Consider the following 14,811-nt stretch of genomic DNA (forward strand, 5'->3'; position numbering starts at 1 on the left):
TTTCTTTTTACAAAGAGTCAAGAGTGGCTGACTGACCCTTACTTACTGTCTGATTAACCCTTTATCATCCTCACACAAGAAATAAAACAATGGATTTTTTCCCTAGTGGCTTATTTTTACTGGGGCAATAGCAACATCTTTTTTACCAGGCCCCAGCACATGCCTCTTCCAAATTTTTCTTTTACGGTAAAAAGTATATATATATATATATATATATATATATATATATATACACACACACATACACGTATATTAAGAAATAGATACAATTGAAATTTATATCCATAGCTTTTAGCCATGTAAAGCAATTTGAACTTCTGTAAATCAACTTGCACTTGAACGCCTTACAAATTCAACCCAATAGAAAACCTTCCTTGTGCTCTTCATGAAACAAATCTGCACTCATCAGAGGAAATTAATTTGCAGTTCACTCGGGAATGGCTGATGTAGTTATATAGGCAGATTAGGTTTGTTCCCTACAAATAAAAAACAGTCATTTTAAAGTACATTTTTATCCTATTATTTTAGGCAGAGTTGCATGAATACATACCTCACTTACCACATTTATTCATTTTATATACTGTATGTAGTCCTATTTGTTTAGTCATTTCGGTCATTCAAATATGTCTGACATTGTTTCTATCTTTTCGTTTTTCTTTTGTGTGTGTGTGTGTGTGTGTGTGTGTGTGTGTGTGTGTGTGTGTGTGTGTGTGTGTGTGTGAGGTTGTGTGGAACATCAGTGCTCACTGGTCAAAGTGAATATGGAGTCGATTTGAGAACTTCTGTTGTCTTCACCCACAAAGCTGAGCTTTAGTGGTCTTTAAAGTTGCTACAGCTGCTGGAACAAATACTAAGCCTTCTCCAGGGAGATGGAACGCACAAGGTACAAACACACACTGGTGTCCTGGGACCAATTACTCACCATAAGGAGGAGAGAGAGAGTTCAAAAGATTTAGAGAGCTTTCTCCCCTTTGTGCCAGCCACATGTGGCAAAACGCCTGCCTTCAGGGATGAATTAATGAATTTTAGCCGAATGCCAGCCTACTGCTCATTTCTAACAGACACGGGGTGTGGGAAATTATTTTAGTTTCACTTCAGACTCCTTAAACACTCACTTGAATTTTTAAAATGGCTTATGTAATCATTATGACCTTTCAGATACACTTTGTGCTCATATGAAATTTCATATCATGCTTATTTTCTTATCATGGTTATTGAGGTGCTTGATGGTGTTATCAAGATAATGTGTTTAAAATATTAATCGACCTGCACCTGTTGTCTTGGGGAAACATTTTAATATTGAATGAACTTATGATGTCATTCCTCTCCATCAGACGTCATCTCAGAACTTTACAAAAGGTAGCATGGTTGTTGGTGGAAGACACCACTATAGGCTTCTTCCAAAAGGTTGTGATGCTGCTGTTCTAATGAGGATTTTTTGAGCATTGAAAATGGTAATAATGGCACAAACAGTTTAACTTTCTTTTAGACTGTTTAAAGGGTTAAAAAAATTATCTTAAATGTCTAAATTGTCTAAATGTATCTAAATTTAGTTAATGTTTAAATACAGAAATGTGGAAAAATATGATTTCAGTTATTCTGACACACACACTAGTCTGTAGCGTTTATCTGAAAATAATATTTACACTGAAAAAATAACATTCAGCAAGTGGCGGTTCTGCTGGGGGAACCTCTCACTGATGAGATGACTCAGAGGAGAATGGCATTCTGGTAGAACGGATGAATACAGGAAATCTCTACAACTGTGTTGAGCAGAAAAGCATCTCTGGACCCAAAAGCATAACAAAACCTACAATTTGCTTCTACTTCTATAAGGCAAAAACAGGACTCTAAGGCTAAAGAGTGCACTTTAAGGTAGTTTTTTTCCAGGAACAGTGTTAGGTTCATAAGAACTCTGTATGTACAACAATTATCCCTCAATGACTAACTTTTGCTGCTGACTCAATATGAGCGCTCAGGCATTCTGGAAATAACCAGAAGACGCATATTAAACAGAACATAAAAAAACTAAAATCCTTGTTTAGTATGTGACTCGCGCCTCTGTGCAGATCATCCTGAAAATAAGCATACACCGATTCCTGTGCTTTAAAAGTGCTTGGCATGATATTGGCATTAGTACTTTTGTTATGAATGTGCTTCATGAGAAATCCTTTAACCTTTAACCTATAATACCTGCTGATACCACCACTATCTTATCCTCTGTGGAATGTGTTTGCTTGTCTCTAGTTTTCAATGCGATTTCAAAGAAACAGCAATATTTACATGATCCCCACCCCAGACGTGGCATTTTCATTTTATGTTGTGACTGTTTTGCTTTGCTCAGAAATAATTGCCAAGCAATTGATGTGGTTTTGTTTGATGTGGTCTGGCAAGCCTTTTAAATCATGCTTACTGTACGATGTTGCATATGGTGTTTTTATTGTTGTTTCTTAGCTTTCCAGACAGGAAACAATACATTTTTTGGACTCCAAAAACCCAAACTAATACCAATTAATGCTTATTGCTTAACTATTACTAATATTACTATTAACATTATTAAGACTTTTAAGAGTTTTAAGTGTCTACAACTTGCACAATGGTTTTGTAAACCTTTTTATGTAATATAGTTAACCCATATGATTTTCGTACAGACCTGCCCCTTTAAAGCAGACGTTCCTCTATTAGGACAGGTGTGTGAGGCAGAAAGGAGCCATGGGGGATACGCAAACTGAGAGGTTGTGTGTGCGCTGTGGCCAGGGCTGGGAGAGATCATGACCCTGAGGGGGGACGGTGAGACAGAGGACAGAGAAGGAGCAGCAGGAAATAATAATTAGTCTGTTCCATAGTCCCTGAGCAGCTGAGCTGAGAGCTGCACACCGGTAATTACTCCTCCTTGCTCTGCACTCACACATTGGAGTGTGTGTGTGTGTGTGTGTGTATGAGAGAGAGATCGAGGGAGAGTTCGTGCACTTCACACTCTATTAACACCTGCATCGTTGTCCTTTGGAAAAAATGTGTGTACAGGATGTAATAAGACGTTAGCACTGTGTTTAGCACACTGAGTGACGGGTGTAAGGTCAGTTCACATCTGTACAGCTTCTCATTAACCTGATGTTTCTGACCCATATCGAGTCTCCAACATATTTGGATTTTATATTTTCTTGCTCATCTTTGGATTGAAATGATCCACTGTCTTCAAGTAAAGCTGGATCCATATGGCTCCCTTATCACTATATATGTAACCTACATAGGGCACAATACAACATTTCTACCTAGTAGGACAGTGGTGGCTCAGGGTACTATATATGTAACCCTTTTTCTTCATGTTGCAGTACTTGAGAGTGTAGAGTGCTATTTGTGGTTCAGTAAGATTGGCACCTACTGTAGTCTCTAGACACACACAGCTATGTTCGGCTATACACACTGCCTTAACCTGATTTTAAATCACAAGCTCTATTTTTCTACTCATGCCTATCTTTAGTCACTACCTAGTAACCTGCACAGAAACATCTTCTACTTGCATGTCATACCGCAGAAAAATCACTTCCTCTTTCAAATAAATAAATAAAAAGAAGAATAGGCGAGTATGCCATGACAAGGGTCGATTGTGCAATGCATAATTAGCTATGTGTAAAACGACAAAATTGGCAAATGTTGCTTGTTTAAAAGAGGAGCGCAGAGTCCTTGAGGAGGAAAGCTATGTAGACGACATCTTTACATCCCACAATGACCTGGAGGGACTGACCATGATAATAAATGGACTTGGCAAATAAATGGAGGCAAGTGACTGGTGCACAAACTTAAGGTCAAGTGATTATACTTCCAGACCAGATGATGGAAGAAGAAAATAATGCTTTGGGCAACAGGGTACTTGGTACACGAGGACAAAATTTACATTATGACTTTCATTAACTTCTCAAAAAGGAAAAAGAAAATGAGAATAAGCCAGGAACTCCTTGAGACATCCTCAGATGTCAGATTAGTTGAGTCCAAGACCAAGTTAGCACCACTGGACCAGAAGGGAGATGCTATTAAGACTGAGATCTGTTGCGCAGGTTTCGCTGCACGTCTCAAAAAGTACTTTAAGAAGCATGGGCGGATGGAAGTTGAACATTGGTTCCACTTAGCAGACAGTCAGACCGTGCTCGGGACCATTCAAAGTAAGAGCTACAGGTTCCAGACAAGCTTCATGAACAAAGTCAGGGAAATCCATAAAACTGTCCATAAGGTTGCCTTCGGGCGTTTTTACAGTAAGCATGAATAACGTTATTTTATTCCCCAAAACTTCTGTACACTTGCATGTTTACACTCTCTGAAACAGTATGCACTTACTTGGTTTGTGAGCCACCATTTAACACAAGAGAAGAAGAGAACAAGGAAGTCGAACTTAATGCTGATTTTATTATGCCTAGAATTATTGATACTTTGGGGAAAACATATCAAATGCGATGCTTTCACGTGCCTTCCTACTTTATCAGGTTTATGGATGTGTCAATCAGATGATGAGATTTGCGCGTGCTACTATATGCACACACAGAGATTTCGGAGGAGACAGACAGCGTTGATGACATAGTATCGAAACTGTGGTCTACTTTCGTGTTTAGGTTCGATTTGTTCCCATATTTGATTTACAGTAATTCATGCCCAAGTACCCGCTACTATGCCCAAGACCACTTATTCAAGCGTACTCAGGCGTGGTTCCTGAGCGTAAATTGTGTTCTCGCTGAGACCTTTGGGGTCAGGTGTTCTCAGAAACAATCCCGGGCCCTAATGTGAAAACACATTCCTAGGAGCCCTCACGTCTGTGATTCTTTCTGGCTTTCCCGTTTATTTAATAAAAAAGACATAGTTAGAACTGCGACAATGATCACTGTTATAATTGCTATACAAATAAATTTTTTTTTATTGAATATAGACACATCACATAAGTAAGACTATAACCTTCATCTTCTAGTTGAACAGGTGTGTATTTCACCTATTTACATGTTCAATGTAAGAAGATTGCAGGAGTCAACAAGTAACCATAAGTTTCAATAAGGAATAATTGCCTTGACACCTTGATGCTGCAGAAAGCCAACACCGGGTCTACTTATTAATGCACCTGGCTTCAGTTTTCCAAAATAGGTGTTTATAACAGGGCACATGACGCAGGACAGCACATGGACTTTAAATATTTATGACAGTTGTGAATGATTGGCAAAGCTGCCTACTTGTTCAACTGACACTTGAGCAACACTTGAGAAGCTGGTGTACTGTGATTAAACAGATTAAAACAAATCAGATCCATAAAAGTTTATGATAACTTTATTGTCACTTCCTGATTTAGTTTATCAATAAGTGTGGCCTAGGAAAACAGAAAAGTCACCAACTTTCACCAACTGTGCCTCTGCCGCTAAAACCTATCAGAAAATTCAACCAGATACAGATTTAAACACCAAATATCATAAATAGTAAATATTCTCAATGATCTAATTATATTATATTTCTACTTGACCTTCAGTACATATTATGCAGCATTTAGCTTTGCTGATGTTTGGCTTTAAAAAAGTAGAATAACTATGAGTTTGCCTGTGTGGTGTAGCTCAGGATACTACTGAGATATATTACAAATATGTATCGTTATATCGTTATATTGCCTGCCTTTGTATTGTGGTTTCACAGATCCTTAGCACACAATTATTGGCAGTCGTGTTTGGAAACTAGTCACATGGTCACCAAAAACCATAGTGTGTCGCACATAGTTTGTCCCTTACACTGCCTCGGACACTTCTACACTAACATTATCATTCTGGCTTGTTGGTAACACACCCATATCAAAATACATGCTTCAGCAATCTGGAACACTTCATATATTTTCAAAAGCCAACTGGTCAGGACAGGGTGTGGCGCCGAGTTTCTACGGTGGGAGGTGTTCGTGTGTGTGTGTTTGAACAGAGAGAGTAGGAGAGATGGTGTTTAATGACAGCATGGAAGCTCTATTTTAAGCTCTAGACGCTGGACGACAGACAAACATCCATAGCGTAGTGCACAAGCATATCAAAGCACATTCAGATAGACGTAAATGCTTATGAATGAGACACAAGTGATCGACTTAACACTGAATCAAAACCAACAAATGCATTTAAAAAATTTTCTCTACGTGCAAACAGTTCAAAAACACTCCCTCACAAAATGCCACGACAGGGCTGGCGTATGCAGCAGGGGAAAACAGACAGAAGCTAATAAAAAAAAATTTATGAGAGACAATAAATAGCAAACTCAAGCCAGATACTGACTGAAGCTCAAAGTCTGACGGAGGAAAATGGGAAAATCCCCCGGAATCAGATGGTCTGGGTTGTTTGGTGGAGGAATGGAGTGATTTTTTTCAGTCTTCATCAATACGAGTATTAGTAATAATATAATTGGCAGTAGTGGTAAAAGTAGCTTTTGTAGCAGTAGTAGCAGTAACAGCAGTAAAGAGGTAGTATAATAAAAAATTATATTAGTAAAATTAGCAATAGGAGTAGCACTAGGAAGTAGTAGTATTGTAATATAAGAAAGAGTACTAATCATTATAGTGAAATACAATCACATAATAGTAATAGAATATTCTTAGCAGCAGGAGTCGTATTATGGTATATAGTAGTAATATAATTAACAATAATGGAATTAGGTTTATTAATGATTAATCATGCATGATTACAAATTAATCACTTTATAATCTTTTGCATCATATTTTTCTGTAACTCACACATCTATTAACTTTTTGGGGGTCTACAACTCACAGTTCAGGTGATGTGTAATGTCAATGAGTTTCGTACCAGAACCTCCAATAACAAAAATGGACTTTATATTAACTTGTGTAATTTGTAATAATTGCGGAGGCTGTCTGTGATTTTAATCTTGTGTGAACCGGCCATGTCTGGATTTTTGTAAAGTAAAAATTCCACCGCAAATGACTTAGCATCCATATTTTGCCGAACACCAAGGTCCTGTGATAATATTAGGCCTGTGATTTGGCAGGGCCGTATATCAGTTTCACGGTTTTTGTTTCCTGTGCGCCTTTTCATCCATCATCTTATTAGATTATTTGTAAAAAAAAAAAAATGTTTAAAAAAAAAATTGTAGTATAATTACTGGTAGGAGTAATAATTCAAGATTGAATCTTGAATCATCAGTTATTACTCCTACCAGTAATTATACAAAAAAAAATTTTTTAAACATTAAATCTTAAATTATTACTCCTACCAGTAATTATACTACAATTTTTTAAATGGTATTATAATTAGCATTAGTACTTTATTAGGCGGCACGGTGGTGTAGTGGTTAGCACTGTCGCCTTGCACCTCCAGGGTCCGGGTTCCATTCCCAGCCAGGCTCGATTGCCTGCAAAATTGCAAAATTTGGGTTTGCATGTTCTCCCCATGCTTGATGGGTTTTCTTCGGGTACTCCGATTTTCTCTCACAGTCCAAATATATGCAAAGCTACCCACGACCCTGAATAGGATAAAGCGGTATAGAAGATGATAGTTTTTTTTATATATATATATATATATATATATATATATATATATATATATACACACACACAAAGAAGCAGTAGTTACTAATATGTGAATATGGTAGAATTTAACATCTTGATGTTGATTACTCTCCTGCTACAGTTTATAAAGACACTGCTCATGAATCAGACCTGTTACTTGTTGGTTTTTTTCACTGTTCTCAGAGTCATGGAGATGACAACGACTACAGCAGGAGACTAAACAAGACTCTGTTTTGGTGCCTTGGTTAAGAATTAGAGGTCAGACCCTGTGTGTTTTTATACTCAACACTCAACCTTGGGTTTTATAGATTTTAAAGAGGTCTCCTTTAAACAGCAGGCTATCATTTCAAAAGGTGTCCAAACATAAGCATTCATCACCTCTGAATAAAGGTTTATAAAAGCACACTTTCAGGAGTTTCTAAATTTAACAAGAGTGACCAAAGTGGAAAAAGAAGTCTCTGAACAATAAAAAAAATGCTCAGATTATTCAGGTACACATAATGGGCAAACAAAGAACTGCCTGGGAAATATGACTGACATAAACTGGAAAACTTTGCTCACATGTCACAGGCACATTTATTTTTCAATATCAGGCCCAAATAAGGCAGATGAAGAATACTATCTGTTTGACACCACAAGGGTCCGTCTGAGCCGGTGGGAATGAGGTGTGCGTGTGTGTGTGTGTGTGTGTGTGTGTGTGTGTGTGTGTTTTGGGGAGTGTTTTCTATTTCTATTTCTATTTTTTTTTCATATCATTGGAAACTATTTAATTCACTGGCATTCTTGATATGTTTACATGGTAATTTTGCACTAAAAAAATAAATAAATAAATAAAAAATTGATAGTTACACAAGGGAAATTTACCAAACCAATTTGTATAATTTTTAATAACAAAACTTAGTCTAAAACATTAAAAACAAACTAAAAAGATCATTTGATAAAGTTATCTAGCTAGACTAGCTCTCTATTCTACTAAGATCATTAGGCAACAACTAACGAAGCAAACCAAATTCTAATCGCTGTTAATTTGGGGAGCTTTTAAACTTTTCAGTCAGTTTGCCAAGTCCAAATCCATCCATCCATTATGTTTACCGCTTATCCTGTGTAGGGTTGCAGGGAGTCTGGAGCGTAGTTTAGGGAACTTACGACATGATGTATGGGGGAGTGGGGGTGGGGGTGTATGCGGTACATCCTGGATTAGGTGCCAAGGTACAAGCTCAAACACACACACACCCACACAATCACAAACTATGGGCTACACACATTATGTTTCCTAGGTCCAAATGAGACCCCCAAGCACAGGAAGAACATGCAAACTCCACACACACAGACCAGAGGCAACATTCGAAACCCCAAATTTTTGAGGTAACAGTGCTAAATCCAAAACCTTGCTGCCCAAATCCAAAACATACGTTCACAAAACTCTATTCAGTAAAATCTAGATACCTGTACTTCATAGATTCCTGAATGCGTATTGCCCAAACTACAATCAATCAATCAGTGTATTATATAAACTGTATGGCCAAACATATGTGGACATCTGACTAATACACCCATAAGTGGTTCTATCGCAAACTGCTGGAAGTTTACAACTATACAGAATCTCTTTAGTTGTGGTAGCTTTGCAACCCAAACCTGTTATAGGTACCCGTTCTCTATTACAATGCCCCCGCACACGAAGCAGGCTCCATGAAGTCTATGGTGTGCCAAGGAAGGAGGCAAAGAACTCAAAGATTCTGCTCAGAGCCCCAACCTTAATTCCACTGAACACCTTGAATTTGGGATGCCGAACGCACCTGAAGCCTCTTCACTAGTGCTTCTACAGCTGAATGGTCCCAACTCCTGACAGCCATGCTCGAACATGGAATGAAAAGCCTTCTCTTTCTTTTTTAGTAGCACACAGCAATTACCAAAAGGGAGATCAAATTAATGTAATCTACAACAAGCACATATGAATGTGATGGTCAGATGTCGGCATACTTTTAACCATTTCTTGAAGCTGAAATCGATATTATTTAGTAATTTTATAAATAAATGCAACAGTATTGTATTCATAACTTATAATTATTATCATTGTGTATAAAAGCAGCACCAAACTGTTATTCACGTTAAAAGTCTTTTGGTAAATATGTGAACGATGCGCACTTTGATCCGGGGGTTGGACGTCGCTGTGAGAGCGTTCACCAACTGCAGCCTTTAAATAAACCCAGCGAGCTATGGAATGGGGTCTGATTACATAAAAGCACCGGGGGCCGAGGACGAGAGGCACAAAAAGGACCGTTGTCCTGTTAAACAGGGGCAGCAGGCCAAATGGCAGAACAACCGTTCTACGCACCTACTGTAGAGTCGAGAGAAAGGTATTCTGAATATCATGGACGTTTCTATGAAATGCATCCTGAGGTTGGCTAGAATTTTTGTTGGCCATGTAAGTAAATAAGTGTAAACTAAAAGGAAGATAAGCACAGACTCAGTAACTGACTGATCAGATTTAAGAATTAAGATGTCAAATTTTATGCCGAACACTCTTAGGGATTAACCTAAAATTTATAATATATAAAAGAAGTGACAACAAAAACCAGACAAACTATACTTCAGATTCCCACACAGACTAGACATGAAGGGTGTGTCAGGGTCGTGGTGATTAAGTAATGGAAGATTATACCCACAGATTAGCATCATGCAAACTACATGACGTAATCGCACACTTTCTGGATACTGTAGATGTGTACTTGCTGCAATCATAAAGTATGTTCTGTTCTGCACTCATCCCAGGACAATCTGCTCACACTGGACATCCTGTAAACAAGCTCGATACTCCCTGAATTCACTCTTCTACACCTGGACGGGGTCCGTTTTGACTCTTTTCCTTGCGTCTTCTCAACGAGGAGTTCCTTACTCTTACCACTGACACCTCTGGCTTGCTCATCAGGGATCTGTGAAACTGCTTTGTGACAAAATCTATTGTTAAAAATCTAAACTGAACTCAGCTTGGTTTTTTTTTTTTTGTTTTGTTTTAAAGCAAAGTCTAAAGCTGGACACTATTACACTTAGGACATTTCTCATTAATTAAGTTGGCCAATCAAAATAGATAAAACATCATCACATACCTTGTTGGAGGTCTTGCAGAATTACTCGCATCCATTTTTTTAGAACGTATATATATATATATATATATATATATATATATATATATATATATATAAGGGGAGGGGGGTGGAATAAGTTCCCCTAGCATTCACTGACTGTATTTACTTTTCCTTCCCTTTTCTTTTTTTATCCACTCACTCAATGTCCATACGCGTTAAAAACACCTGTTGGCTTTCTACATACAGTCCGTGGGCTAAATCCCAAACGCCTCCCATCTGAACACTTAGTGCACTACGATAAGCGCCTAAAGCCGACCACATCGTGCTCTACATAGTGCGCCTCTACAGGAAGCAACCAGAGGTTTGAGCTTTAGCCTATTTTTTAACCGCACCAGGCAGTTCAAAACTGTTTTCTCGCTCTTAAGTTACACTTCATTCATTTCTTAAGGCAGGTATTAATAATAATAATTATTATTAAAATACTCACTGGAAATCTCATGTGGCCAAGTCCTTGATGCGAACGATAGCCAAGTTTAATCCGCCTCCTCCTGCAGCCTTCAGCAGACAATTCCCGCTCGACGTCACGACTAAACGCGAACAGACTCCCTTTTGCTATATCCCGCCCTTTGAGGGCATTCGACCAATCGCAGCTTAGCAACCGTAACTAGGCGCGAGCAACAGAAGGCGAGTTGCGTGTGCACATGTTAATTACGTAAGGTTTTTATATGTATAGATGAGTGAGTGAGTGAATTTAATTAAATATAGATTTGTCGTTTTAATTAATTTGGGGAAAAAATATTTGTTTAGCAGAAAAGTGAATTTATGCCTTTATTTAAAGCAATTTAAAATATTTCCTCTTCCAACTCATATTTACTAATATGATATTTTTCAAATATTACTTACCAAAACACGAACCTGTAAACTAAACACTACAAGCCAAAATGAAAATTATTAAAAGGCTGTAATTTAATTATATTTTAAGCAAGATAAATACTGCAGTGTATGAAGAACCTTAACTGGATGCCAGAAATAACTAAACTAACAAATAAACTAACTGTAAACTAAGTAGTAACTAATAAACAAACAATCTACATGTAAACCAAACTGCTTGAAAAAAAAAAGCCCTGACAATTATAGCTACAAGCTATATAGCGATCGAGCTGTAGCTAAGATATCCTAAAAACATATGCAATTACATTTTTTCATTAACAAAATAATTTAATAACATGCCTGTTATTTTATAAAAAATCATTATGGATCATTAACTATTAATATTAGCCTACTAGAATAGCCTAATAGCTAGCCTACCGTCTGCTAGCTGCATAGAGTCGTCACTCAGGGTTCACTCTATTGAGACTGTGGCTGTTCCCCGAGCTAAAATCAAATTTAGAAAGACTCAGAAAGTCTGTTTTAGTAATTTAATTAGCATAAAGACCACAAACTTGGATCAGACTGAATGCGCAGCCGGCACCTCTGATCTGAAGCTAGGACTGTTAAATATTAGATCTCTCGCATCTAAAGCAGTTATAGTTAATGAAATTATCACAGATCAGGAGTTTGATATACTCTGTTTAACAGAAACCTGGATTAAACAGGACGAGTATGTAGCTCTAAATGAAGCTAGTCCTCCTGGATACAGCTACATACACCAGCCTCGGTTAACTGGTAGAGGAGGAGGCGTCGCAGTTATTCACAATGATAATTTGACTATTGTACAAAAACACGGACACAAATTTAATTCATTTGAAATTCTTTATAGTAACATAAGTGTATTTAACTATATTAAGTCAGCTCAGTCGATCCCGCTAATTGTCATTTACAGACCTCCAGGGCCGTACTCGGAATTTCTTAGTGAATTTGCAGATATCCTCTCAAACCTAGTCGTTTCTGTAGACAAAGTGTTAATTGCTGGAGATTTTAATATTCATTTTGAAAACCCAGAAGACCCTCTGAGAACTGCATTTATGTCTATACTGGACTCGGTAGGAGTAAATCAGTGTGTAGTAGGACCCACTCATAAAGCAGGTCACACTTTAGATTTAATAATATTATTTGGATTAAGTATAAGAAATTTATTCACAATACCACTATCTGAAGTTATCTCAGATCACTATCTTGTGTCAATTCAAGTGTGTCACAATAATAATGTACACACAGCGCCGCGCTACCGTATGAAACGTACATTCACATCAACTACCAAACCGAGTTTTATCAGTAATCTCCCAGAGTTCCCAACTTCGATTAGATCACCGTCTGACCCCACAGAACTCGATCAGGCGACTGAATATTTAGAGTCGACATTTCGCTATACCCTAGATAATGTAGCTCCAGTTAAAAGAAAAATTATTAGAGATAAGAAACTTGCTCCCTGGTATAACGATCACACGCGCACTTTAAAACAGACCGCTCGGAAATTAGAACGTAAATGGCGTCAAACTAAATTACTAGTATTTCAAATAGCATGGAAGGAGAGCATCCTGAACTATAGAAAAGCTCTTAGTGTAGCTAGATCAACATATCTCTCCACTCTTATAGAAAATAACAAAAATAATCCTAGATTCTTATTTAATGCTGTAGCCAAATTAACCAGAAATAAGACCACAGCAGAAATCTCCACAACATCATGCAATAGTGAGGACTTCATGAACTTTTTTAATAATAAAATTGTAAATATTAGGCATAAAATTAAGGTTTTGAAACCGAACAATGTAATTGATGCAGATGTTAATCTAGCCATGTCAGACCAGAACCTAGAATACTTTACTCCCCTTGAAGAGAATGAACTAATTTCACTCATCTCTTCTTCAAATTCATCAACCTGTATATTAGATCCTGTACCGACACATTTTCTTAAACAGATAGTACCAGCAATAATAGAACCCCTGTTGAGAATAATTAATTCTTCACTCAGCATTGGATATGTTCCAAAATCTTTTAAATTAGCAGTTATCAAACCAATAATTAAGAAACCTGACCTCGACCCCTGTCAGCTGTCCAGTTACAGACCAATATCAAACCTCCCCTTTATCTCTAAGATCCTGGAAAAGATAGTAGCGGAGCAGCTATGCTCATATATACATAGAAATGGCATACATGAACTGTATCAGTCAGGATTTAGGCCTCATCACAGTACAGAGACAGCGCTCGTTAAAGTAGTAAATGACATTCTATTGGCCTCTGATCAGGGTTGTGTAACTATGCTTGTATTACTTGACCTCAGTGCAGCTTTTGACACTGTTGATCACGCTATTCTTCTTCACAGATTAGAAAATGTAGTAGGAATTAAGGGTACAGCCCTCTCCTGGCTCAGATCCTATCTGACCCATCGTTATCAGTATGTAGACTTAAATGGTGATTATTCTGCATGTTCTCTAGTGGAGTTTGGCGTTCCGCAGGGTTCAGTTTTAGGTCCACTGCTTTTTTCCCTTTACATGCTTCCTCTGGGCAACATAATCCGTAAGCATGGTATTAGTTTTCATTGTTATGCTGACGATACACAGTTATATGTCTCAGCAAAACCTGATGAGAAAAAACAGCTTACTAAAATTGAGCAATGTGTGCAGGACATAAGAAATTGGATGCTAATTAACTTCCTTCTGCTAAATCCGGATAAGACAGAAGTTCTAGTCATAGGACCGCATACAGCTAGGAGTAAAATTTTAGATCACACCGTAACTTTAGATGGCCTTTCTGTTCCATCAAATGCAACAGTGAAAGACCTTGGTGTGATTATTGATTCCAGCCTTTCATTTGAAGCACATGTAGATAATATTACCAGGATAGCATTCTTTCACCTCAGAAATATTGCCAGAATAAGAAATTTATTGTCGCTAAACGACGCAGAAAAACTAGTTCATGCTTTTATCACCTCTAGGTTGGACTATTGTAATGCCTTACTGTCTGGTTGTTCAGCTAGATGCATAAATAAGCTTCAGCTAGTCCAGAATGCAGCAGCGAGAGTCCTCACCAGAACCAGAAGATATGAGCACATCACCCCTATCTTATCTTCACTCCATTGGCTCCCTGTGAAATTTCGCATTGATTTTAAAATACTACTCTTGACATATAAAGCATTAAATGGTCTCGCGCCGCAGTACCTGAGCGAACTGCTAGTGTCTTACGATCCGCCACGCCTACTTCGATCAAAGGATGCAGGCTGCTTATCAGTACCGCGTATTATGAAAAATACAGCTGGGGGCAGAG

At 37.8% G+C, this 14,811-nt stretch overlaps 1 protein-coding gene across 1 annotated transcript in view; it reads right to left on the bottom strand.

Annotated features, from left to right (window-relative positions):
• cobl (cordon-bleu WH2 repeat protein) overlaps positions 1 to 11,183 on the bottom strand; it is a 62,003-nt gene extending 50,820 nt beyond the window's left edge. Inside the window, exon 1 of the mRNA XM_053494534.1 lies at positions 11,096 to 11,183. The gene's annotated coding sequence lies outside the window, so the exon portion shown is untranslated. The remainder of the gene's footprint in view (positions 1 to 11,095) is intronic.
• Between the last annotated feature and the right edge of the window lie 3,628 nt (positions 11,184 to 14,811).

This window comes from Clarias gariepinus, chromosome 4 (assembly GCF_024256425.1).
Source record: "Clarias gariepinus isolate MV-2021 ecotype Netherlands chromosome 4, CGAR_prim_01v2, whole genome shotgun sequence".
Classification (NCBI taxonomy): domain Eukaryota; kingdom Metazoa; phylum Chordata; class Actinopteri; order Siluriformes; family Clariidae; genus Clarias; species Clarias gariepinus.